The 25,607-nt window shown below is 42.9% G+C and overlaps 1 pseudogene; it reads right to left on the minus strand.

Moving 5' to 3' along the window:
* Window positions 1-3,172: 3,172 nt before the first annotated feature.
* LOC135549275 (TBC1 domain family member 20-like) overlaps window positions 3,173-25,607 on the minus strand; it is a 31,562-nt pseudogene continuing 9,127 nt past the window's right edge.

The following is a 25,607-nucleotide window of genomic DNA, read 5'->3' on the forward strand; positions in this document are numbered from 1 at the left end:
GCCACTTTGTCTTGATTGTTTATAAGTCAACCTGCATTTTTCTCGTTCTCCTGCTTTTTGAATTCTCCTTTTTCTAGTCCTCTCGGTTTTGACCCTTGCCTTTTTCTGGACTTTGTACCCGCCTGCCTGACTATTCTGCCTGCCTTGACCACAAGGCTGTCTACCATTTTATACCTCCTGGACTCTGATCTGGTTTTGACCTTTTTGACCTGATGCCGCGACCATGGGTTAAAGGATATTATGGAGCAAATCAGGGAGTTAGCTCAGAGGCTGTCTGCCACCTCAGAAAAACCCCAATACCCAGTCAATTTTTCCCTATCTGTGGTGAGTTGGTACAGCCTATCCTGACTCCCTGTGAACCCCGCTTACCTCCTCCAGAGCATTATTCGGGGAATCCTGGTGCCTGCTGGGGTTTTCTTTCTCTGTGCTCGCTTATTTTTGAGCTACAGCCATCTTTGTTTTCTTCAGACTGATCAAAGATGGTGTATATAATTACGCTAATGTCGGGAAGGGCGCTCTCCTAGGCTACGGCAGTTTGGGAACAACAATCTGCCATTTGCGGGCATTCGGAGGAATTCATGGCAGGGGTGAGAAAGGTTTTGGAGTCTCTGGTATCCGGGAGAAAGGCGGCCAGCAAACTACGTGACTTACGTCAAAACTCCCTTAGTGTGGCAGACTAAGCGGTGGACTTTCGCATGTTGGCCGCCGAGAGTGCCTGGAATCCGGAGTCTCTTTTCGATACTTTTCTGCACGGATTATCTGAGGATGGGGGCACTGTTTACAACGTGGGGCACTGTTTCTAACGTTGACATCAGCAAACCGCTCACCCACACAACGCCATAAACGTGGCCTGCAGTTGTGAGGCCGGTTGGATGTACTGACAAATTCTCTAAAATGATGTTGGAGGTGGCTTATGGTAGAGAAATGAATATGCAATGCTCTGGCAATATCTCTGGTGGACATTCCTGCAGTTAGCATGCCAATTCATTGCTTCCTCAACTTGAGACATCTGTGGTATTGTGTTGTGTAACGAAACTGCACATTTTAGAGTGACCTTTTATTGTCCCCAGCACAAGATGCACCTGTGTAATGATCATGCTGTTTAATCAGATTGTTGATATGCCACACCTGTCAGGTGGACAGATTATCTTGGCAATTGATAAATACCCACTAACAGGGATGTAAAAAAAATGTGCAGAACATTTGAGAGAAATAAGCTTTTTGTGCACATGGAACACTTTTGGGATCTTTTAGTTTAGCTCATGAGACATGGGACCAACACTTTACTTGTTGCATTTATATTTCTGTTCAGTATAGTTAATAGACCAAGAAATAGTTCCAAACCTCTCGGCCAATAAGAGCAGCTTTTTAGTTATCCCATCCGGGGCTCAGACCACTCACAAAGTCCTTGAGAAATTTCCCTTTGCTAATTACCTATTTTTGGTTTATTTTTTAACAATTTTAATAAAATAAAAAAAAAATACAATAAGGTAGTTAAATTGTTACCCAGAAATGATTATATTGAGGTAAAAACAGCTGCATTGGGCCTTTAAAACCTTGCTTTGTCAGCTTCATTAGTTAAATGTATTACAGTGGCACACCAGTGTGAATGATTTGGCTAAACCCTTGCCAATAGCCAGAGGCTGAAATTAAACTTACATTAAATTAACATATGGCCTGTGCCTTTCTGACTTTCTGGCTTGGCTAGTAGCATCTAACTGGGCTACATGGAACATAGACATACATTTTACAGAATCAAACCAACCATGTTGTCCTTCCTGGCAGTGATTCGTGTAGTATTGATAAAATTAACTTAGAGTATAGCAACAGCTGCCCCTTGGTTATTGGTTGTCTTATCCATCATGTCCAATGCAAGTTAAAACAACACCCCTACAATTCACGGGGTGCACACATACAGCATGCATTGTGACATTATGATCATCAAGTATCCTTAGTGTTTTACAGGGTCTCCTTCCATGCATACACCACAGTGTGATAAAACAGGACCAGTAGAACGCAAGACGTCAAAAATATTTTGTCTTTGGACGGATATACACTCTCTCAGAGTCTGGTTCTTGTAAAAACATTTAATAAAATATACTTTAAAAAGCCGCAGGGCTATCCAGTTAGTACAGCTAACTGAATAAGTCTTTGGCTAGTGACAGCGGTAGTCTTGAGGGTTGTTGGAGGCATGAGTCTGGACATTTTGTCTGCATCCCAAATGGCGCCCTATTCCCTATATATCGCAGTACACCCTATGGGCCCTGGAAAAAAATAGTGCACTATAAAAGGGAATAGGGACCCATTTGGGACAGCAGCCTTCCTTCCACATTGATGTAAATACACAGCAGGTGACTGTCTCCTAGTAGCGTGCAGGTGAATATTTTATATGTACTCTATAAATCCTCCATCGACATCAACTGAAGGGAAGCCGGTAAGTTTAAAGTGCCAGTTTAAAGCAGAAATTGGGTTCTCTTTCTCTCTCTCTCTCCCATAGTCGACCTCTTTGAATAAAAACCACCTGATTGAGTGAGTGTTTCCACCCCTTAATGAACCGTTCCCTTCACTCTCAACCCAAGGCATTCAGCAGAAAAAAAGTAGGATGGGGGGATAGGTATTTTTCAGAATTTGTGCGCCTGGTGCTGTGAATTAGCTACCGGTGCGTTTTTCTCCCCAGACATGTTTGCTGACAGCACACAGGCCAGCACTCAAAAATGCTTATCATTACAAAAATGAATCTACTACCTTTCATTACCCAATATTAGCACAAGTAAAACCATAAATAAAAACACTACTGAATAAATAAATGCTTTTTCATGGAACTGATTTTGGCACGCAAGGTCCTCTGGGGTGCTCTACCTCCCCAGGCTGAGGGTTTGCATGTGTGAGTGACTCAACCTATTTGGCACTAGCTCCGCTCTCCCTCCGCTCTCCCTCCCTACGTCCCTAGCATCTCAATCCTCTTACTCCTCAACTGTGGGAGTTCTCCTCTCCTCTCCCCCCTCCCCACACCCACCTCCATTTCATCTCCCTCCCCCCTGTTCCTTAACAGAGGTAGATCTGTCTCCCTCCACTCTCACTCCCCTCCCCTCCCTCCTCCCTGCTCCTTAACAGAGGTAGACCGGTCTCCCTCCCTCCCCCTGCTACCTAATAGCGGGCAGCAGTAAGTCCATCAGTAGAGCTGCATAAAGAAGTCAGGAGCCCAGTCCAGGGCGGTCTGGGCCACAGCCAGCGTGGCCGCCCCCAGGGTGGCTGAGATGCCCCACACGGCCATCTTGATGAGCTGGTTGGCAGCTTGGTTGCGCTGCGTGTCCCTGGGCTGGGCCATTTGGGAGTCTGGGCCCCCTCGGCCTTGGGCTGGGCCCCGAAGGAGCTGCCGACGGAGGACCGAGTCGGGCCGCTGCTGCTGAGTGGTCATCTGGAAGGCCTTGAAACAGTTGATGGTGATGCTGGAGAGAGACAGAAGGAGATACTGTTTTTGTCTGATAGGGTGTTAGCAGTTACTCATCGGCTGAGTTGGTTACGGCTCACAAGAACACTGAAACGGACAGTAGAAAAATAAATAGGGTCGGCACTTCACAATATGAGTTGTCCTACTACAGGAAATTGCCCGTTGTTTACCACTGTCAAAGTGGAAGGAGAAAGGTGGAGGAGGTCTTGTGGCCTTGCAGTGAAAGATAGTAAACGACAGAGTGAAGAAATGTCAATAATGTCAATAAGAAAGACAGAAGGAAGAGAGACTGGTGACAAAGGAAGAAAAAATGCTCCATATGTGAAGGAGGGAGCAGTGCCCTATGGCCTCAAACTATTTTAATTTGGCTACGGATTTTTCTCAATTACAATAGCAACACAACACCAGAAGCAACAGCATGCGCTTATGGGCAAGACAACGGCAACAAGGCACGTTTTTTTTCATCTTCTTCTCCTCAACAGTTTGGAGAAAAACATCATTAAAAAACGTAAAATATTCACTTCCATTTCATTATCGTCCCTCTGGAAGTAATAGTAAACATTGCGCTGCAACACGAAATGCAAATGCCTTTTCTCTCCGATTATGAACGTTGTAAAAAGAAAAACGGGACGTTTAATGACAGGGAAACGCCTCTCGGAAAATGGTACTCCGAGCGAGCATGCGTTTGTGCGCTGAGGGGCTCAATGTCTTTAAGTCTTTCGTTCGACTTTTTGATTCTCCCTCTCTCCCATCTCTCTCTCATTAGAATCGTCTGCTAATGAGCCAGGGCTGAAAATAGCTGACAGGTAACGGCAGACAATTAACTTTTAAACTTTCACTTTAAACAGCTTAACACCCCAGAGGGCCCAGCTCCTCAGATGAACCTCCTTCTGTAGTTTACAGTACATACAGTAGTGGATGACTTCTATCACTCACTCCTCCTTCATTCCTCTCTCCGACAGCATCCCAAATGCCACCCTATTCCCTATGAGGTGAACGACTTTTGACCAGAGCTACCTTGTCAAAAGTAGTGCACTAAGTAAATATTTGTAACGTGATCCTGCGTTATGTGTATTGTATAATGTGAAGAAAAAAAATGTAAATGTTGATCACAAAAAAATAACAATTGGTGCAATAAATAGGGAATAGGGTGTGATTTGGAAAAGAGCCTCCATGTGACAGTTTCTCGTTTCTCTCTTTTCTCCTCCTGTTGAAAGGGTCTAGGACCTCGTCAATGACAGTGACACTCAGTCTTTGAATACAGCTGACAGGATAGTGAGATTATGACCATGATCAAAGCAGCTCATTCTAAACCTTGAGAGAATTTGAGAAATGTTTTGCGAGGTACAGGTGGCTTTGCTGGCGTCTTACCTTTGAATTAAATATGTGGTCATTACAGAGATTTCAAAACAAATGTAAAAAATTCTATGAGCATTGTGACCCTTCCATCCCGTGCCTGCCTGCCTGCTGGTCATTCACTGTATGTGACCTTGGCCTAACCTATACTGTAGTCAGTGGTTCTGTTCCACAGTAGCTGTGTAGTCATTAGTACACCATGTATGTGTCCCAAATGGCACCCTATTCCCTTGTCCGAAGTAAAGTAAGGACACAACAGCGGTCAGACGGGTGATTCAGCATGCAGCTATCCTCGTGACCCAGAAGAAGCAGAGGATGTTCAGTGTGGTTGAGTCATCATCACCGACCCGGCTTGTTTGTCATGTCACCACCAGGAGCTGCTCTCTCAGCCGTGCAGCGTGACGCAACACTACACCCCTGCTCGCTCTCTCCCTCTCTTACATTAGAGACACACCACAACTCAGAGTCAATATGCTGCAGCTAGATCTAAAATACACTGCATCAGTTAGTCACTCGTCATCGCACTTTCACTTACATTTCATGTCATGCATCGCCCTACTACTGGGCAAGAGGAGGGAGACGAGGTCACCTGTTACTAGATACTGGGTCAAAGTCAAACCAACGCAGACATCACCTTCCTGTATGGAGTTAATATCATGTCTCGTATACAAGGGCCCCACAGCCACCGCTCATTCAGCCTAGCTCTCCTGGGTTGTATTCATTAGGCACCAAATGGAAGAAAATGGACTGAAACAGGGAGGATTCTACCTGGAGTGTCTAATAAGAAATGCTAATTTTCCTTTTCTGCGGCAAAACGTTGTGTGTGCACTAATGAACATGAACCTGTCCTGGGTGTCACCAACTCTTTCTACCCAACGTCGCCTGTTGTGAGATCAACCAAGGCCAACCCTGACTCACTGACTTTCTGACTGACTCAGCACTTCCTACAATAAGAAGGAAGCAGCAACTAGCCAGAGAGCTTGTGTCGCTACACTGCCCTCCAGGCAGACATTTGTATCCAGCTGTCACTCAAGGCCCCTTGTCAGCAATGTCATTTACTCCTGGAGAGGAATGACTTCAGCGCGGGGTGGAAGGATACGGACAGAGGGATGACTGCAGCATCAGTGGAAGGATATAGGCTACGGAGAGAGGAAGTGATGGAGAGAATGTGATGAGGTATGTTACACCTACACACATTGACACAATCAGCGGCAAGCGTCGTATCACACAAGGTCACAACCTTTTTCTTTTATATTCATTTTTTTACTTTTATTTTGACAGGGAAGTCATACTGAGACTAGGGTCTATTTTACAGATGAACCCCGCATAAATACATCAACACATGCAATATACAACATCAAAAAAACATTTGAAAAAAAAAGAAATTTAAAACATTGAGGTCTGACCAAGAGGGACCAGAACATCTACACTGAAGAAAAATATAAACGCAAAATGTAGAAGTGTTGTTCCCATGTTTCATGAGCTGAAAGATATCCCCGTTAGTGAGCATTTCTCCTTTACCAAGATAATCCATCCACCTGACAGGTGTGGCATATCAAGAAGCTCATTACACAGGTGCACCTTGTGCTGGGTACAACAAAAGGCCACTCTAAAAGGTGCAGAGAATTTAGCAGTACATCCAACCAGACTCACAACCGCAGACCACATGTATGGTGTACTGTGGGTGAGAGGTTTGCTGATGTCAACGGTGTGAACAGAGTGCACAATGGTGGCGGTAGGGTTATGGTATGACCAGGCATAAGCTGCGGACAACGAACACAATTGCATTTTATTGATGGCAATTTGAATGCACAGATTCCGAGACAAGATCCTGAGGCCCATTATCGTGCCATTCATCACCTCCCGTTTCAGCATGATAATGCACGGCCCAATGTCACCAGGATCTGTACACAATTCCTTCAAGCTGAAAATGTCCCAGTTCTTCCATGGCCTGTATACTCACCAGACATGACTCCCATTGTGTCACATTCTGACCTTTATTTCTGTTGGTTTTGTCATTATTTAGTATGGTCAGGGTGTGAGTTGGGGTGGGCAGTCTGTTTGTTTTTCTATGATTTTGGGATTTCTATGTTTCGGCCTAGTATGGTTCTCAATCAGAGGCAGGTGTCATTAGTTGACTCTGATTGAGAATCATACTTAGGTAGCCTAGGTTTCACTGTTTGTTTGTGGGTGATTGTCTATGTTAGTTGCTTGTGTCAGCATAGGTCTCATTTATAGCGTCGCGGTCGTTATTGTTTTTGTATTCAGTGTTCAGTACTTTCTTTAATTAAATATTCATCATGAACACATACCACGCCGCATTTTGATCCTCCGATCCTTCTGGCCTCTCCTCTTCAGAGGAGGAAGACCGTGACACATTGAGAGTGTTTGGGATGCTCTGGGTTGACATGCACGACAACATGTTCTAGTTCCCCCCCAATATCCAGCAACTTCACACAGCCATTGAAGGAGTGGGACAACATTCCACAATCAACAGCCTGATCAACTCTATGTGAAGGAGATGTGTCACGCTGCATGAGATACCGACTGGTTTTATGATCCACGCCCCTACTTTTTGAAGGTACCTTTGACCAACAGATGCATACCTGTTTTCCCAGTCATGTGAAATCCATAGATTAGGTCCTAATTTATTTATTTTAATTCACTGACTTTCTTATATGAACTGTAACTCAGTAAAATCTATGAAATTGTTGCATGTTGCCTTTTTTTTGTTCAGTACAATATCAGAGAGCTCTGGAAGTTATTCCACATAAAGGGAGCAAAAAAAACTAAAATCAGCTTTACCCTAATCTGTGGAGACCGAAGGGGCCTCCAGTGTTATCCAAGCCTGAGACAGGGTTTGGTCATTGTACGTCTACATTTTATTAATGATGATAGATACATAGGAAGTTTTTGCATAAGTGTTTTGTAGAGGCCCAAACCACTTTTTAATAAAAAAACACTGGTGAGTTCTATAAGCATCACCAGTAATATACCTAAGGGCACAATGGAAAATAGCATCTAGTGGTTTAAGTGTACATGCTACTGCATGCATATAGGTAATGTCCCCAGAATCTAAAATAGACACAAAAGTGACCTGGACAATTACCTACCTATTAATTAAAATGTCTTATGGCTTGTGGGCAGTATTGCGAAGCTTGAATGAATAAGGTGCCCAGAGTAAACTGCCTGCTACTCAGGCCCAGAAGCTAAGATATGCATATTATTAGTAGATTCGGATAGAAAACACTCTGACGTTTCTAAAAGAAATCCAAACAGGAAGTGGAAACCTGAGGTTTGTAGTTTTTCAGCTATTTGCCTATCCAAGATAGTGTAAATTTGGTCCGATTGCACTTCCTAAGGCTTCCACTAGATGTCAACAGTCTTTAGAACCTTGTTTCAGGCTTCTACTGTGAAGGAGGAGAAAATAAGAGATGATTGAGTAAGAGGTCTTCCAAAAGGCCATGAGCTGATCACGCATGCTCCCGTGAGAGTTAGCTGCATTCCATTGCATTTCTAAATACAACTGGAATTCTCCAGTTGAAACATTATTGATGATGTATGTTAAAAACATCCTAAAGATTGATTCTATACATCGTTTGACATGTTTCTACGAACTGTAATGGAATTTTTTTACTTTTTGTCTGGCCTGCGCGTCTGGAATTTGGATTTGTGAACTAAATGCGCAAACAAAAGGGAGGTATTTGGACATAAATTATGGACTTTATCAAACAAAACAAACATTTATTGTGGAACTGGGATTCCTGGGAGTGCATTCTGATGAAGATCATCAAAGGTAAGTGAATATTTATAATGCTTTTTCTGACTTCTGTTGACTCCACAACATGGCGGATATATCTGTATGGCTTGTTTTGGTGTGCTTTTTCGGTAAAGCTTTTTTGAAATCTGACACAGCGGTTGCATTAAGGAGAAGTTTATCGAAAGGTCCATGCATAACAATTGTATCTTTTATCAATGTTTATTATAAGTATTTCTGTAAATTGATGTGGCTCTCTGCAAATTCACCGGATGTTTTGGAAGCAAAACATTACTGCACGTAACGGCCAATGTAAACTGAGATTTTTGGATATAAATATGAACTTTATCGAACAAAACATACATGAATTGTGTAACATGAAGTCCTATGAGTGTCATCTGATGTAGATCATCAAAGGTTAGTGATTCATTTGATCTATATTTCTGCTTTTTGTGACTCCTCTCTTTGGCTGGAAAAATGGCTGTGTTTTTCTGTGACTAGGTACTGACCTAACATAATCAGATGGTGTGCTTTCATCGTAAAGCCTTTTTGAAATCGGACACTGTGGTGGGATTAACAACAAGTGTATCTTTAAAATGGTGTAAAATACTTGTATGTTTGAGGAATTTTAATTTAAAAGCTTGGCCTACCGAATACACAGTGTCTATGGAGTCAAGTTGCACTTCCTATGGCTTCCACTAGATGTCAACCATCTTTAGAAACTTGTTTCAGGCTTCTGCTATAAAGGAGGGGGGAATGGGAGCTGAATGAGTCAGTGGTCTGGAAGAGTGTCTCAGGCTCGTGACGCTCGCTCCCGACAGAGTTAGCTCTCGTTCCAGTGCTTTTCTTCAGACATAGGAATTCTCCGGTTGGAACCTTATTGATGATTTATTTAAAAACATCCTAAAGATTGATTCCATACATCATTTGACTTGTTTCTACGACCTGTAACGGAACTTTTCGAGTTTTTGTCTGGACGAAGTGCTCGCGTCTCATGAAGATGGATTACTGGGCTGAACACGCTAACAACAAGTGGCTATTTGGACATAAATGATGGACTTTATGGAACAAATCAGTCATTTATTGTCGAACTGGGATTCCTGGGAGTGCCTTCTGATGAAGATCATCAAAGGTAAGTGAATATTTATAGTGTTATTTCTAACTTCTGTTGACTCCAACATGGCGGATATTTCTTTGGCTTGATTGGGCTCTGAGCGCCATTCTCAGATTATGCTTTTTCCATAAAGTTATTTTGAAATCTGACACAGCGGTTGCATTAAGGAGAAGTCCATCTTTAATTCTGTGAATAACATTTATCTTTTATCAATGTTTATTATCAGTATTTCTGCAAAATCCCCGGATGTTTTGGAATCTAAACATCACTGCATGTAACGAGCCAATGTAAACTGAGATTTTTTGATATAAATATGCACATTATTGAACAAAACATACATTTATTGTGTAACATGATGTCCTTTGAGTGTCATCTGATGAAGATCATCAAAGGTTAGTGATTCATTTTTATCTATATTTCTGCTTTTTGTGACTCCTATCTTTGGCTGGAAAAATGGCTGTTTTTTTTACTTGGCTATGACCTAACATAATCATATGTTGTGCTTTCGTCTTAAAGCATTTTTTAAATCGGACACGATGGGTAGATTAACAAGATGTTTCTTTCATTTGCTGCATTGGACTTGTTAATGTGTGAAAGTTACATATTTCAAAAAATTATTTTTGAATTTCGCGTGCTGCCTTTTCAGCGGAATGTTGTCGAGGGGTTCCGCTAGCGGAACGCCTGCCCTAGAAAGGTTAACCGAGGCAATGAACCAATTTCTCAATTGCCTAAATAGCTGCCAACCAGCTAATGAGACAGTTTGTCTTGGCCCAGGCTTGATTTCTTATCAAGAGGTCTGAGTACAGGAGAGTACCATGGATTAGTTCGGTTTTTGACTCTGAGTCGCTTGAAAGGGGGCATGTTGATCAGCCAGAGAGGTAAACATGGATGAGAAAAATTAAACCTTCAAGAGGTTTACACACTGACTTGTTCACCATCATATGTTGCCTTTGTGTATGAAGCTCCTGTTTTTAGACTGAATATGAGAGAGGAAGGAAAAATGAGTGCAGAGGCATTTGTTCATTTCTCGTCTGAGGGAGCACTTTCAGAGGTGATTGTGCACAAGGTCTAACTGGCTAATCCGTTTCCAATGCCTCTGTGCCTCCCAGCATGCTCGCTGTCGCTGCGCAGAAACCGCCACCGAGCCAGCCCCCACTCCAACCCCCTCAAACCCCCCACCGCCTGGCTCAGAGCTCAAAGATGTGCCTGAGGTGATATCACAGTCCCCCACCTCAGCCTCAGTGGAGGCCCAGCCGGCTACAACACAGTCCTGCTGGGCCAGCCACCTCACACACCAAACCCAGTAGGCCCCCCAACCAACCGCTGCTGGAGGAGCTGATGCACTGGTTGGGTTACAGGTGGCGGCTTCTGCAGTAAGGAAGTAGTATATTCTGTTTTTAGAGGGTTTCACTCTGTTGAATTGATTTGATGTTGATATATCACAATGTTTCTTAAAGAAAATCACTGAAAAGGCCTGAAAATAATCTGATATTAAAAAGAAAACCTGTAAAAGATCTGACATGTATTTTAAATCTCCTCCAAAGCACATAGGCCTGCAACTATGAGCAGATTGGGGGAAAAGAGCCTACAGTACGTGGGGGGGTGCGTCCTTTGTGAAGAACATTTGGGGGTCACCCTCACCTCCATCCCCCTGCCTCTTGAGGGAAACCACTACACTGCTCCATTTTCCCCATTGCAGCCCAGTCTAAGGTCAGGGAGACAAATAGAGCCAGAAGCCAGGGGTTGGAGTGTAGTGAGGGCAGCTCATCTCATCTCTGTCTTGAGAACAATACAGTAGGGTATGTACCACGTGACACGGAGCTCCCCCCCATCTTTCCTCGGGGGCCACAGATGCTTAAAAGCGGGGGGTGGATAGGGGGGTTATCAGCATGCAAAATCAAACAGCCCATAATTACCTAGGGATGAGGCTTATTTATTAGATAGCACAAGGGGCCTCCATTTAAAAAAAAAATCTCTCTTACTGTGATGTGACGTTAAAAAGAGAAGACACCCCAAACCCAGAGCCACCGTACTAACCACCCCATCTCTCTAGACAACCTTTTCTGACAGGACAGCGAGAGAATCAGAAATGCTGTAAGATCTAAAATGAACCAGATTTCTTTCCGATTTGCATGGCAGTTCTGCTCAGGAGGGAGACATGAATAGAGGGAGAACAACATTGCTCTTGTGGGAAAGGTATTCATAACCTCCCACTGGTGTTGATAGCATCATAAAGGTGAGCCTAGCAGATCTCGTAGACTGACAGATACCGTTTACATACAAAGGGCTGAGATGCAGACAGGCAGGACTGAACGTCAGCCACATCACAATATACACTAAGGAGGAAGAGGATCAACTCCAGCAGAATAGGGAGCCGCTCTGTTGTGTGGGCTGGGGGACTTGCTGCTCAACAGCCCCACCTGCTGGACATGTGGAAAAACAAATCCCAAAGGACCACAAGAGTCCTCTACCTCTGCTCTGTCTGAACAAAGTTGAATCTACTGCTAATACTACAGAGAGGACTATCTCTCCTCACATTCCCTGTTTCAGGCCAGTTCAGACTTGAAGCTGATTATACATTTTATTCAAATATTGAGCATTGTAGTTTATGGGATGGGTATTCAAATCTTACCCTACAAGGTCCAGAGTACTGCTGGTTTTCTGTTCTACCTGATAATTAATTGCACACACCTGCCCTGGTGCCTCAGGTCTAAATCAGTCCCCGATAAGAGGGCAACAATGAAAAAAGCAGTGGAACTGCCTTCGAGGTCCAGAGTTGAGTTTGAGGGGTATTTAGGATCCATGGCCTGCATAGTAAAACACTCGCCCATTGCAAAAGACAGACATCCAAGAGTCTGCAGGATGGCTGGAACCCCCTGCTGTGGCTACACTGCAGATAATGTTAACACTGTCTGCAAGCCTAACTGTGTTACATCCTCTACCATGTAATATCTCCTCCTCCTGTATTATGTGACTGGCATGGTCCACATCTCCTCATGTTCTGATGTAAAAGCAGCCACTATTCTTTAGCTCACAAGTCCTCCTGGCAACACTGGATTTAGTTGAAGCATAGTCCCCCCCCCCCCACCACCCCCACCCAAAGGTAAAGGGTATGGTAAATTATACAGGGAGACCCTGACCCACTCACCTCTTGCTCGCTTGGCCAACAGGGTGGGAGGGTAGAGGGTGAAGAGGCAGTGGGCCTGGGTGATGAGCTCCTCGTAGGGCAGGTCCTGGGGGACCTGGGACAGGATGTGGTACACCATGGCCATGTTACACTCGGTTTGCTTCACCTCTTTCTCCCTGTGCAGGACGATCTATAAACAATACAGAATATTAGCAGGTTATTATATTAGCTGTGTCCCATTCAACCATTCAGTAGTTACAGTTTGTCTAGCTACACTCTTTTTCTAACTGTTGAAGACCTTCTCGGCTCTGCGGATTTTGCTGCGACGAGACAGAATGATTAGATCATTTGTTTTGGTACTGTCCATATGTGGTTTGTTTTTGGTCACAGTTCCAGGAATGGCTGAAGAATTGCAACATTTACCTGGAGCATTTACCTGGATCTCTGCAAATAGCACTGCTGGATGATCTGAAACGTCATAGTCAATTGATCAATAATCTAATAATACTTGTAGCAAGAATGATATACAATCTGAAGAAATTATGAAAATAGAAAGGTTCAAAACTTTTGTGAAACATCACAGCACAGTTGAAAAATATATAGCAAATAAATATCCAATATGGATGGTGTTAAAATAAGAGTTAGATGGGAGGGATTGAATGGAGCCGAAAGTTGGGAATAATAACAAATAATAACAAGATAACTAATGTAAAACATATTGTGTCCATAAAACGTATATAGGTTCAGAATGTTAGTGAAAGAAAAATATGTGAGAGGTTGAGGCTAGAGGAAGGACAGGAGTAAAAACAAACAAAATACAACTATTGTAAAATAGACTGTGCCCGTAAAATGTATATAGTATTTATACGCTGGAAGTTGAAGCCTAAGCATTGTTGTTCACTAGTTTACTCAAATTAGGGGAGGGGTTGTCGGGCTAGAAGGTGAATTATTATTTTTTTTTTTATAATTAAATAGATGTGTACAAATGTATGTATGTATGTATGTATGTACAGTTGAAGTCGGAAGTTTACATACACCTTAGCCAACATAAAACATTTTAAATACATTTACGTTTTTCACAATTCCTGACATTTAATCAAAGTAAAAATTCCCTGTTTTAGGTCAGTTAGGATCACCACTTTATGTTAAGAATGTGAAATGTCAGAATAATAGTAGAGAGAATGATTTAATTCAGCTTTTATTTCTTTCATGACATTCCCAGTGGGTCATAAGTTTACACATACTCAATTAGTATTTGGTAGCATTGCATTTAAATTGTTTAACTTGGGTCAAACGTTTCGGGTAACCTTCCTCAAGCTTCCCACAATAAGTTGGGTGAATTTTGGCCCATTCCTCCTGACAGAGCTGGTGTAACTGAGTCAGGTTTGTAGGCCTCCTTAATCGCACACGCTTTTTCAGTTCTGCCCACAAATGTTCTATAGGATTGAGGTCTGGGCTTTGTGTTGGCCACTCCAATACCTTGACTTTGTTGTCCTGAAACCATTTTGCCACAACTTTGGAAGTTTGCTTGGGGTCATTGTCCATTTGGAAGACCCATTTGAGTACAAACTTTAACTTCCTGACTGATGTCATGAGATGTTGCTTCAATATATCCACATCATTGTCCCCCTCATGATGCCATCTATTTTTTGAAGTGCACCAGTCCCTCCTGCAGAAACCCCCCCCCACAACTTGATGATGCCTCCCCTTTTTTCTCCAAACATAACAATGGTCCTTGTGGCCAAACAGTTCTATTTTTGTTTTATCAGACCAGAGGACATTTTTCCAAAAAGTACAAACTTTGTCCCCAAGTGCAGTTCAAACCATAGTCTGGCTTTTTTATGGCAGTTTTTGAACAGTGACTTCTTTCTTGCTGAGCGGACATTTAGGTTATGTTGATATAGGACTCGCTTTACTGTGGATATAGATACTTTTGTACCTGTTTCCTCCAGCATCTTCACAAGGACCATTGCTTTTGTTCTGGGATTGATTTGCACTTTACGCAACAAAGTATGTTCATCTCTAGGAAACAGAACGAGTCTCATTCCTGAGTGGTATGACGGCTGCCTAGTCCCATGGTGTTTATACTTGCGTGCTATTGTTTGTACAGATGAATGTGGTACCTTGTCTGTACCTTTTTCTGAGGTCTTGGCTGATTTCTTTTGATTTTCCCATGATGTCAAGCAAAGAGGCACTGAGTTTGAAGGTAGGCCTTGAAATACAGTGGTGCAAAAAAGTATTTAGTCAGCCACCAATTGTGCAAGTCCTCCCACTTAAAAAGATGAGAAAGGCCTTTAATTTTCATCATAGGTACACTTCAACTATGACAGACAAAATGAGAGAAAATAATCCAGAAAATCACATTGTAGGATTTTTAATGAATTTATTTGCAAATTATGGTGGAAAATAAGTATTTGATAAACTTTTGTTATTGAATCAAATACTTATCTCAATACTTTGTTATATACCCTTTGTTGGCAATGACAGAGGTCAAAGTCTTCACACACTGTTGCTGGTATTTTGGCCCATTCCTCCATGCAGATTTCCTCTAGAGCAGTGATGTTTTGGGGCTGTTGCTGGGCAACACGGACTTTCAACTCCCTCCAAAGATTTTCTATGGGGTTGAGATCTGGAGACTGGCTAGGTCACTCCAGGACTTTGAAATGCTTCTTACGAAGCCACTCCTTCGTTGCCCGGGCGGTGTGTTTGGGATCATTGACTAAATAATTTTTTGCCCCACTGTACATCCACAGTTACACCTCCAATTGACTCAAAGTATGTCAATTTGCCTATCAGAAGCTTCTAAAGCCATAATATCAGTTTCTGGAATTTTCCAAACTGTTTCAAAGTACAGACAACTTAGTGTATGTAAACTTCTGACCCACTGGAAATATGATACAGTGAGTTATAAGTGAAATAATCTGTCTGTAAACAATTGTTGGAAAAATGACTTGTGTCATGCACAACGTAGATGTCCTAACCTACTTGCCAAAACTATAGTTCGTTAACAAGAAATGTGTGGAGTGGTTGAAAAACTACTTTTAATGTCTCCAACCTACGTGTATGTAAACTTCCAACTTCAACTGTATTTATGTATGTATGTACGTACGTATCTTATGTATGTATGTATGTATGTATGTATGTATGTATGTATGTATGTACAGAAGTTTACATACACCTCAGCCAAATACATTTATGCTCAGTTTTTCACAATTCCTGACATTTAATCCCTGTATTAGGTCAGTTAGGATCACCACTTTATTTTTGTAATGTGAAATGTCAGAATAATAGTAGAGAGAATGATTTATTTCAGCTTGTATTTCTTTCAGCACATTCCCAGTGGGTCAGAAGTTTACATACACTCAATTAGTATTTGGTAGTGTTGCCTTTAAATTGTTTAACTTGGGTGAAACTTTTCAGGAAGTCTTAAACAATTGTTGGAAAAAATGACTTGTGTCATGCACAAATTAGATGTCCTAACCGACTTGCCAAAACTATAGTTTGTTAAGAAGACATTTGTGGAGTGGTTGATGACTCCAACCTAAGTGTGTGTAAACTCCCTCTCCTTCTTGGTCAAATAGCCCTTACACAGTCTGGAGGTGTGTTGGGTCATTGTCCTGTTGAAAAACAAAATTATAGTCCCAATAAGCGCAAACCAGATGGGATGGCATATCGCTGCAGAATGCTGTGGTAGCCAAGCTGGTTAAGTGTGCCTTTTGAATTCTAAATAAATCACAGACAGTGTCACCAGCAAAACACCCCCACACCATCATACTTCCTCCATGCTTCACGGTGGAAACAACACTTGCAGAGATAATCTGTTCACCTACTCTGCGTCTCACAAAAACAAGGCGATTGGAACCAAAAATCTCAAATTTGGACTCATCAGACCAAAGAACAGATTCCCACCGGTTTAATGTCCATTGCTTGGGTTTCTTGGCCCAAGCAAGTCTCTTCTTATGTCCTTTAGTAACGGTTTCGACTATGAAGGCGTGATTCACGCAGTCTCCTCTGAACAGTTGATTTTGAGATGTGTCTGTTACTTGAACTCTGTGAAGCTGGGTCTTCCTTTCCTGTGGCAGTCCTCGTGAGAGCCAGTTTCATTGAAGAAATCTTCCGGATTGACTGAACTTTGTCTTAAAGTAACGGACTGTCGTTTCTCTTTGCTTATTCGAGCTGTTCTTGCCATAATAGGGACTTGGTCTTTTACCAAATAGGGCTATCTTCTGTATACCACCCCTAACTCGTCACAATACAACTGATTGGCTCAAACACATTAAGAAGGAAATAAATTATACAAATGAACTTTTAACAAGGCACACCTGTTAACTGAAATGCATTCCAGGTGACTACCTCATGAAGCTGGTTGAGAGAATGCCATGAGTGTGCAAAGCAGTCATCGAGGCAAAGGGTGGCTACTTTGAAAAATCTCAAATATATTTTAATTTGTTTAACATGTTTATGGTTACTACATGATTCCATGTGTTATTTCATAGTTTTGATATCTTCACTATTATTCTACAATGTAGAAAATAGTCAAAATAAAGAAAAACCCTGGAATAAGTAAAGTGCCTTGCGAAAGTATTCGGCCCCCTTGAACTTTGCGACCTTTTGCCACATTTCAGGCTTCAAACAAAAAGATATAAAACTGTATTTTTTTGTGAAGAATCAACAAGTGGGACACAATCATGAAGTGGAATGACATTTATTGGATATTTCAAACTTTTTTAACAAATCAAAAACTGAAAAATTGGGCGTGCAAAATTATTCAGCCCCTTTACTTTCAGTGCAGCAAACTCTCTCCAGAAGTTCAGTGAGGATCTCTGAATGATCCAATGTTGACCTAAATGACTAATGATGATAAATACAATCCACCTGTGTGTAATCAAGTCTCCGTATAAATGCACCTGCACTGTGATAGTCTCAGAGGTCCGTTAAAAGCGCAGAGAGCATCATGAAGAACTATTTTCTGTTCCAGGAGATGTGCGGTGAGTAATTGTACAGGGTTTAGGCCCGAAGAGTAACGATATAGGGTTTTAGCCCAGTGAGTAATTGTTCAGGGTTTAGGCCTGGTGAGTAACGATATAGGGTTTTCGCCCGGTGAGTAATTGTACAGGGTTTAGGCCCGATGAGTAACGATATAGGGTTTTAGCCCGGTGAGTAATTGTACAGGGTTTAGGCCTGATGAGTAACGATATAGGGTTTTAGCCCGGTGAGTAATTGTACAGGGTATAGGCCGGGTGAGTAACGATATAGGGTTTTAGCCCGGTGAGTAATTATACAGGGTTTAGGCCCGGTGAGTAATGATTTAGGGTTTTAGCCCAGTGAGTAATTGTACAGGGTTTAGGCCCGGTGAGTAATTATACAGGGTTTAGGCCCAGTGAGTAATTGTACAGGGTTTAGGCCCAGTGAGTAATTGTACAGGGTTTAGGCCCGGTGAGTAATTGTACAGGGTTTAGGCCCGGTGAGTAATTGTACAGGGTTTAGGCCCGGTGAGTAATTGTACAGGGTTTAGGCCCGGTGAGTAATTGTACATGGTTTAGGCCCGGTGAGTAATTGTACAGGGTTTTAGCCCGGTGAGTAATTGTAGAGGGTTTAGGCCTGGTGAGTAACGATATAGGGTTTTAGCCCGGTGAGTAATTATATCGGGTTTAGGCCTGGTGAGTAACGGTATAGGGTTTTAATTCGGTGAGTAACGGTATAGAGTTTTAGTTCGGTGAGTAACGGTATAGAGTTTTAGTTCGGTGAGTAATTGTACAGGGTTTTAGGCCTGGTGAGTAACGGTATAGGGTTTTAGCCCGGTGAGTAATTGTACAGGGTTTAGGCCCGGTGAGTAATTGTACAGGGTTTAGGCCCGGTGAGTAATTGTACAGGGTTTAGGCCCGGTGAGTAACTGTACAGGGTTTAGGCCCGGTGAGTAACGGTATAGGGTTTAGGCCCGGTGAGTAACGGTATAGGGTTTAGGCCCGGTGAGTAACGGTACAGGGTTTTAGCCCGGTGAATAAAGGTATAGGGTTTTAGCCTGGTGAGTAACGGTATAGGGATTTAGTTCGGTGAGTAACGGTTTTAGGGTTTTAGCCCGGTGAGTAACGGTATAGGGTTTAGGCCCGGTGAGTAACGGTATAGGGTTTAGGCCCGGTGAGTAACGGTATAGGGTTTTGGCCCGGTGAATAACGGTATAGGGTTTTAGCCTGGTGAGTAACGGTATAGGGTTTTAGTTCGGCGAGTAACGGTATAGGGTTTTAGTTTGGTGAGTAACGGTACAGGGTTTTAGTTCGGTGAGTAACGGTACAGGGTTTTAGTTCGGTGAGTAACGGTACAGGGTTTTGGCACAGCGCAGACTGAAAGGGTTAAGCCTCCCTGTGTCTAGTAACATAAGAGGCAGGATGAACTACATTTCCTGACTGCCTTGTTATCCCGACTTCAAAAGGCCTTGGCCCCCTTTGGTTTGTGTGCAGCTCCAGTATCTAGCAGGGGATAGGCTTATGGAAGAAGAAGAAAGGGGCCATTTAAAGCAATCTAGCACAAACACAGCCAGTACTCCACACCAAACCTCTGGTGAGTTCATTAGAGTTGTTTAATTAACTGGTCTAGCTATAACAAAGTGCCCTGGATTCGTGTGTGTGTGTGTGTGTGTGTGTGTGTGTGTGTGTGTGTGTGTGTGTGTGTGTGTGTGTGTGTGTGTGTGGTGCACGTAAGAAAAGAGGAATCCTTGCCTTTAAAAAACAAACTTCTTGTTTTGTTTTCCGTTGCTCCTGACAAGTAGTCACAAAACAACTCCATTTACAAAGGGCCGAGCGAGAAACACACGTTTGAAGTTTGGCGAGATATTGTTTCCCCAATACCATCTAATAAGCGCTTAGTGGAATGTGCAGACTAATGAGTGGTTTGTTGTTCATTAGCAACTACTGTACCACAAATAAGAATGCATCTCTGAATTCACTTCAGATTGTTAAATGCCCAAATGACTGTCGCTCACTTATAGAAAATACACACTGCCCCCAAAAATAATTATGTCCAGCAGAAAACTTGGAAGCAGATGAGAGAGATGCTCTGAAAACAAGGATTTAGTTACAGAGTAAGGCACAAGACACATTTCTATTCCTTACAAAATGGACAATAACCTATCCATTCTATTCTAGTATTTTATTCTACATTACTCTATTCTATAAACAGAGAGTTTACAGTTTAAATATTGGTTCTTACCACGGCAGCGAAGAAGACGGCCATGAGTGGGTGTGAAGCCAGGAAGAAGTCATAGAGCCTGAGAACATGATGGATCTCAGACAGGACGTGGCCATGTGATGAGCCAGCTCAGAGCAAAGATGGTTCCCACCTCGACCTTGCAACACATATGAACAAGTTAGTCAGTTATTATTATTTTCTGTGTTTGTTTATAGGAGAGGACAGAGGTAGAGCTAGAGGAGAGAGTGCTGAAATAGCAGTAGGCCGTATTCAAACCCATACTACAGCGGTATATGAGATCTGGAGGCAGCGACTTAGACCACTTGACCACCCTATGCCATTAAGAACAGGTCAAGTCACATTTGATTTAAAGTGCATCGTCACAGAGTCTCCATACACTTTAGAGGGAATAAACAGCAACAACTACATTGCTCAACCGCTCATTATCAAGAGCAACAGCTCATTTTTACACTGCCTAATTAAAATACATCCGTTGACGTCCCACCAGTCAATGTACAGTAAACCCAATGTCCTTATTCTGTCATGATGACCGCAGGACAGCCCAGCACTTAACCTGCATTAGCCTGCAAAGTGGGGGATGCAAGTCTGAGGGAAATGTGTGAATATAACAAGGGCTACGAGTACATCCCATAGGGCTCTCGTTAAAAGTAGTGCACTATATAGGGAAAAGGGTGCCATTTGGGACACACCCAAGTTATGCTTATGCCAGTTCCTGTGAGTAAGGACGGTGTAATTACAGAATACAGAGAGACCAGTTTCAAAGGCAAGGCATTAGGCATGGTTCACTACAGAAACCCCTTGGACTGCAACACTTAATGCAGATCTATTTTAGTTATTATTTGTGGGCTTTGCAGGAGAAAACTCCTTGGACAAAGCACTCGAGTGCCGCCCACAAAAATCACCAATTTGTAACATCCATAGGCAACTCTATAGCTAACTGAACATTTAGGATGGCAACCACAACAGCAACAGTCATTGTGTTGTCAAATGACTTGCCTTTGTAATACTTTAATTTTGTTCAAATGAAGTAGGGCCTATTTGTAAAAACTAGGTTATATAACCGCTCTAGCGTCAAATACATTTCCTCAGCAGTCTTAAGGTAGCCTAAAAGCAGTGAGCAACACCATTATATCTGTGAGCTTCCATCTCCTTGGCTCTGTCTCAAATAGCACCCTAGTGCACTACTTCCAAGAGGCCTTCCAAGATGCACCCATATTCAATATTTATCACTAGCCCTCTTATTCTCTACATTTTACATGGCACCACTATCAAAAATAACTTTCTTTTATCAAGAACTGGGGAGGAACTGCACGCAACACAGAGAGAGAGAGAGAGAGAGAGAGAGAGAGAGAGAGAGAGAGAGAGAGAGAGAGAGAGAGAGAGAGAGAGAGAGAGAGAGAGAGAGAGAGAGAGAGAGAGAGAGAGAGAGAGAGAGAGAGAGAGAGAGAGAGAGAGAGAGAGAGAGAGAGAGAGAGAGAGAGAGAGAGAGAGAGAGAGAGAGAGAGAGAGAGAGAGAGAGAGAGAGAGAGAGAGAGAGAGAGAGAGAGAGAGAGAGAGAGAGAGAGAGAGAGAGAGAGAGAGAGAGAGAGAGAGAGAGAGAGAGAGAGAGAGAGAGAGAGAGAGAGAGAGAGAGAGAGAGAGAGAGAGAGAGAGAGAGAGAGAGAGAGAGAGAGAGAGAGAGAGAGAGAGAGAGAGAGAGAGAGAGAGAGAGAGAGAGAGAGAGAGAGGTTTATGTGCCACAGCTTACCCCAAAGCATTTCAACACAACACACACACAGGACACAGTGTAAATACGACGAGGAGAATATCTAATACCATGGTAATGTGTTTTAGTACACCACACACAATGCTGGAGTTTTAGAGGGATATAGTCACACAACTTTGACGAACAGTCATATAAAACACTGCTTCAGTTCGAGTCAAAATATCGTTCCTTGTCTGCTGCGTTCCATTTCTCCTCGGAGATGGATGAAAAACATGCCTAGCATACAAAAAGAAAGTCCTCAACCATGCTCATAGTGACTCGTCAGTGCATCAATCATATTGACGTGGAGACATCTTAAGAAGGTTGACAATCAAGACCCAATGTGACATTGAGGAAACAGAGAGCAAAGTGACAGCACAGCGGAAGGCGGTGGAATCCTTTGACTGGCTGACAGTTCACTGTGGAGACAGGAAACCAGGGGCCGCTCTTTAACTCAAAGCCTTCCCAATTAAATCTCACAGCATACATTCTTGTCAGACCATCAATTATACAAATACATCAGGAGCCCAAAAAAATCTCTGTGATAAATAAGAAATACACAGTCTTCCATCCTTTCTCCCTCAGTTCTGTAGTCTCATACTACACACTAGTCCAGCTGGCTCAGGGGTACAGTAGCCTAGCTGATGGCAAGGCAGGTGGAGAGACATAGAAGCAATTGATCGGGTGGATTTTTACTCCATATCTCTTAGTTTGACTCAATTGTATATCCTGGCTGCGACAACCTACCTTTCCTAGAAGAACATACAGACTCTTACTGCCCCCTTCAGGAGAAAAGAGTGGGAAGCAGGGCCTGTATTAATAAAGTGTTACAGAATAGGTGCTGCTCTAGGATCAGTTTTGTCTTTTGGATCATCATGAACAAGATTACATGGATAGGGGGGACCTGATCTTAGACACCGATCATGAGTCGCAAATGCAAATATACAGTGAGCTACAAAAGTATTGGGAGAGTGACAAATGTTTTGTTGTTTTGGCTCTGTACTCTTCAGATTTGAAATTATACAATGACTATGAGGTGAAAGTGCAGACAAACAGCAAATGCATCCAACAAGTCACAAGCTTGATGTAATCATTGTGTGCAAGGAATATGGGACCAAACACTAAACTTTTGACCCCTTGACTTTCTCCACATTTTGTTACATTACAGCCTTATTCTAAAATGGATCAAATATTTTTTTTCTCATCAATCTACACACAATACCCCACAATGACAAAGTGAAAACAGGGTTTTAGAAAGTTAGCTAATTTATTAAAAATAAAAACAGAAATATCTTATTTACATACGTTTTGTAATGACCTGACTAGATCATAAAGGAACAATTGTCCAGACAGAGGGTTGAGTTTACGAATTGACGGTTTATTAACCCAACTTTACACAGGCTACTGTTTGGCCGTAGCCCACGCCAAATAAACGAAAGATATCCCTCAAACCAGCTGTGACCTTCTCTTGTGAAGGCCAGACATAAGAGAAGGAACAATGGCTAAACCTGGTCTTAACTTCCAAAGCTCCATCCCCCTGCCCAACCCCCCTCCATGCCACTCCGCCAACCACCAGGATGCCCGGCATCAGAACATTCCAGGCATTCCCGTGATTAGCAGATAGCAGGTTGATTGGCATGTCGGACCCCGCGAACACTGGTAAGTACAACACAACCAACTAATAGCCTAACACATAACAAACAGCTGTCTGTGCTTGGTCGTTACAGTATTCAGACCCTTTGCTATGAGACTTGAAATTGAGCTCAGTTGCATCCTGTTCCCATTGATCATCCTTGAGATGTTTCTACAACTTGATTGGAGTACACCTGTAGTAAATTAATTTAACTGGACATGATTTGGAAAGGCACACACCTGTCTATATAAAGGTCCCACAGTTGACAGTGCATGTCAGAGCAAAAACCAAGCCATGAGGTGAAAGGAATTGTCTGTAGAGATCCGAGACAGGATTGTGTCGAGTCACAAATCTGGGGAAGGGTACTGAAAAATGTCTGCAGCATTGAAGGTCCCCAAGAACACAGTGGCCTCCATCATTCTTAAATGGAAGAAATTTGAAACCACCAAGACTCTTCCTAGAGCTGGCCACCCAGACAAACTGAGCAATCAGGGGAGAAGGGCCTTGGTCAGGGAGGTGACCAACAACCCAATGGTCACTCTGACAGAGCTCCAGAGTTCATATGTGGAGATGGGAGAACCTTCCAGAAGGACAACCATCTCTTCAGCACTCCACCAATCAGGCCTTTATGGTACAGTGGCCAGACGGATGCCACTCCTCAGTAAAAGGCACATGACAGCCCGCTTGGAGTTTTCCAAAAGGCACCTAAAGACTCTCAGACCATGAGAAACAAGATTCTCTGGTCTGATGAAACCATGATTGAACTATTTGGCCTGAATGCCAAGTGTCACATCTGGAGGAAACATGGCACCATCCCTACAGTGAAGCATGGTGGCAGCATCATGCTGGGGGGATGTTTTTCAGCGCCAGGGACTGGGAGACTAGTTAGGATCAAGAAGAATGCCCCTCTTCCCACAGGTGTTATTACTACCTCTGAGGGTTTAGAGCTTGAGGTAGTCACCTCATACAAGTACTTGGGAGTATGTATCAAAGCTGCAGGCTAAAGTTAAATCTAGACATGGTTTGCTGGATCGTAATCAGTCCTCTTTCACCCCAGCTGCCAAACTAACCCTGATTCAGATGACCATCCTACCCATGCTAGATTACGGAGAAGTAATTTGTAGATATGCAGGAAAGGGTGCTCTAGAGCAGCTAGATGTTCTTTACCATTCAGCCTTCAGATTTGCCACCAATGTTCCTTATAGGACACATCACTGCACTCTATATTCTATACTCCTCTGAGATGGCCGCCTCGCTTCGCGTTCCTGGGAAACTATGCAGTATTTTTTTTTTATGTGTTATTTCTTACATTGTTACCCCAGGAAATCTTAGGTTTAATTACATACAGTCGGGAAGAACTATTAGATATAAGAGCAATGTCAACTCACCAACATTACGACCAGGAATACAACTTTCCCGAAGCGGATCCTCTGTTTGGTCCATCACCCAGGACAATGGATCGGATCCCAGCCGGCGACCCAAAACAACGGCGCCGCAGAAGGGGCAGACGGAGAGGTCTTCTGGTCAGGCTCCGCACATTGCGCACCGCTCCAGCGCATACTATTTGCCAATGTCCAGTCACTTGACAATAAGGTAGACGAAATCCGAGCAAGGGTTGCCTTACACAGAGACATCAGAGATTGTAAGGTTCTTTGTTTCACGGAAACATGGCTCACTCGAGACACGCTATCGGATTCGGTACAGCCACCTGTTTTTTTGAAGCATTGCACCGACAGAAACAAGCATCTCTCAGGTAAGAAGAAGGCCGGGGGTGTATGCCTTATAATTAATGAGATGTGGTGTGATCATAACAACATGCAGGAACTCAAGTCCTTTTGTTCACCTGACTTAGAATTCCTTACAATCAAATGCCGACCGCATTATCTACCAAGAGAATTCTCTTCGATCATAATCATAGTTGTATGTATTCCCACCCAAGCAGACACATCGACGGCCCTGAAATAACTTAATTTGACTCTGTATAAACTGGAAACCACATATCCTGAGGCTGCATTTATTGTTGCTGGGGACTTTAACAAGGCTAATCTGAAAACAAGGCTCCCTAAATTTTTATGATCATATCGATTGCGCGACCCGGGCTGGCAAAACCCTGGATCATTGTAACTCTAACTTCTGCAACGCTTCCCTCCCCCACCTTCTTTTTGGAAAAGCTGATCACGACTCCATTTTGTTGCTCCCAGCCTATAGACAGAAACCAA

The sequence above is a fragment of the Oncorhynchus masou genome, chromosome 12 (genome assembly GCF_036934945.1).
Source record: "Oncorhynchus masou masou isolate Uvic2021 chromosome 12, UVic_Omas_1.1, whole genome shotgun sequence".
Taxonomy (NCBI): domain Eukaryota; kingdom Metazoa; phylum Chordata; class Actinopteri; order Salmoniformes; family Salmonidae; genus Oncorhynchus; species Oncorhynchus masou.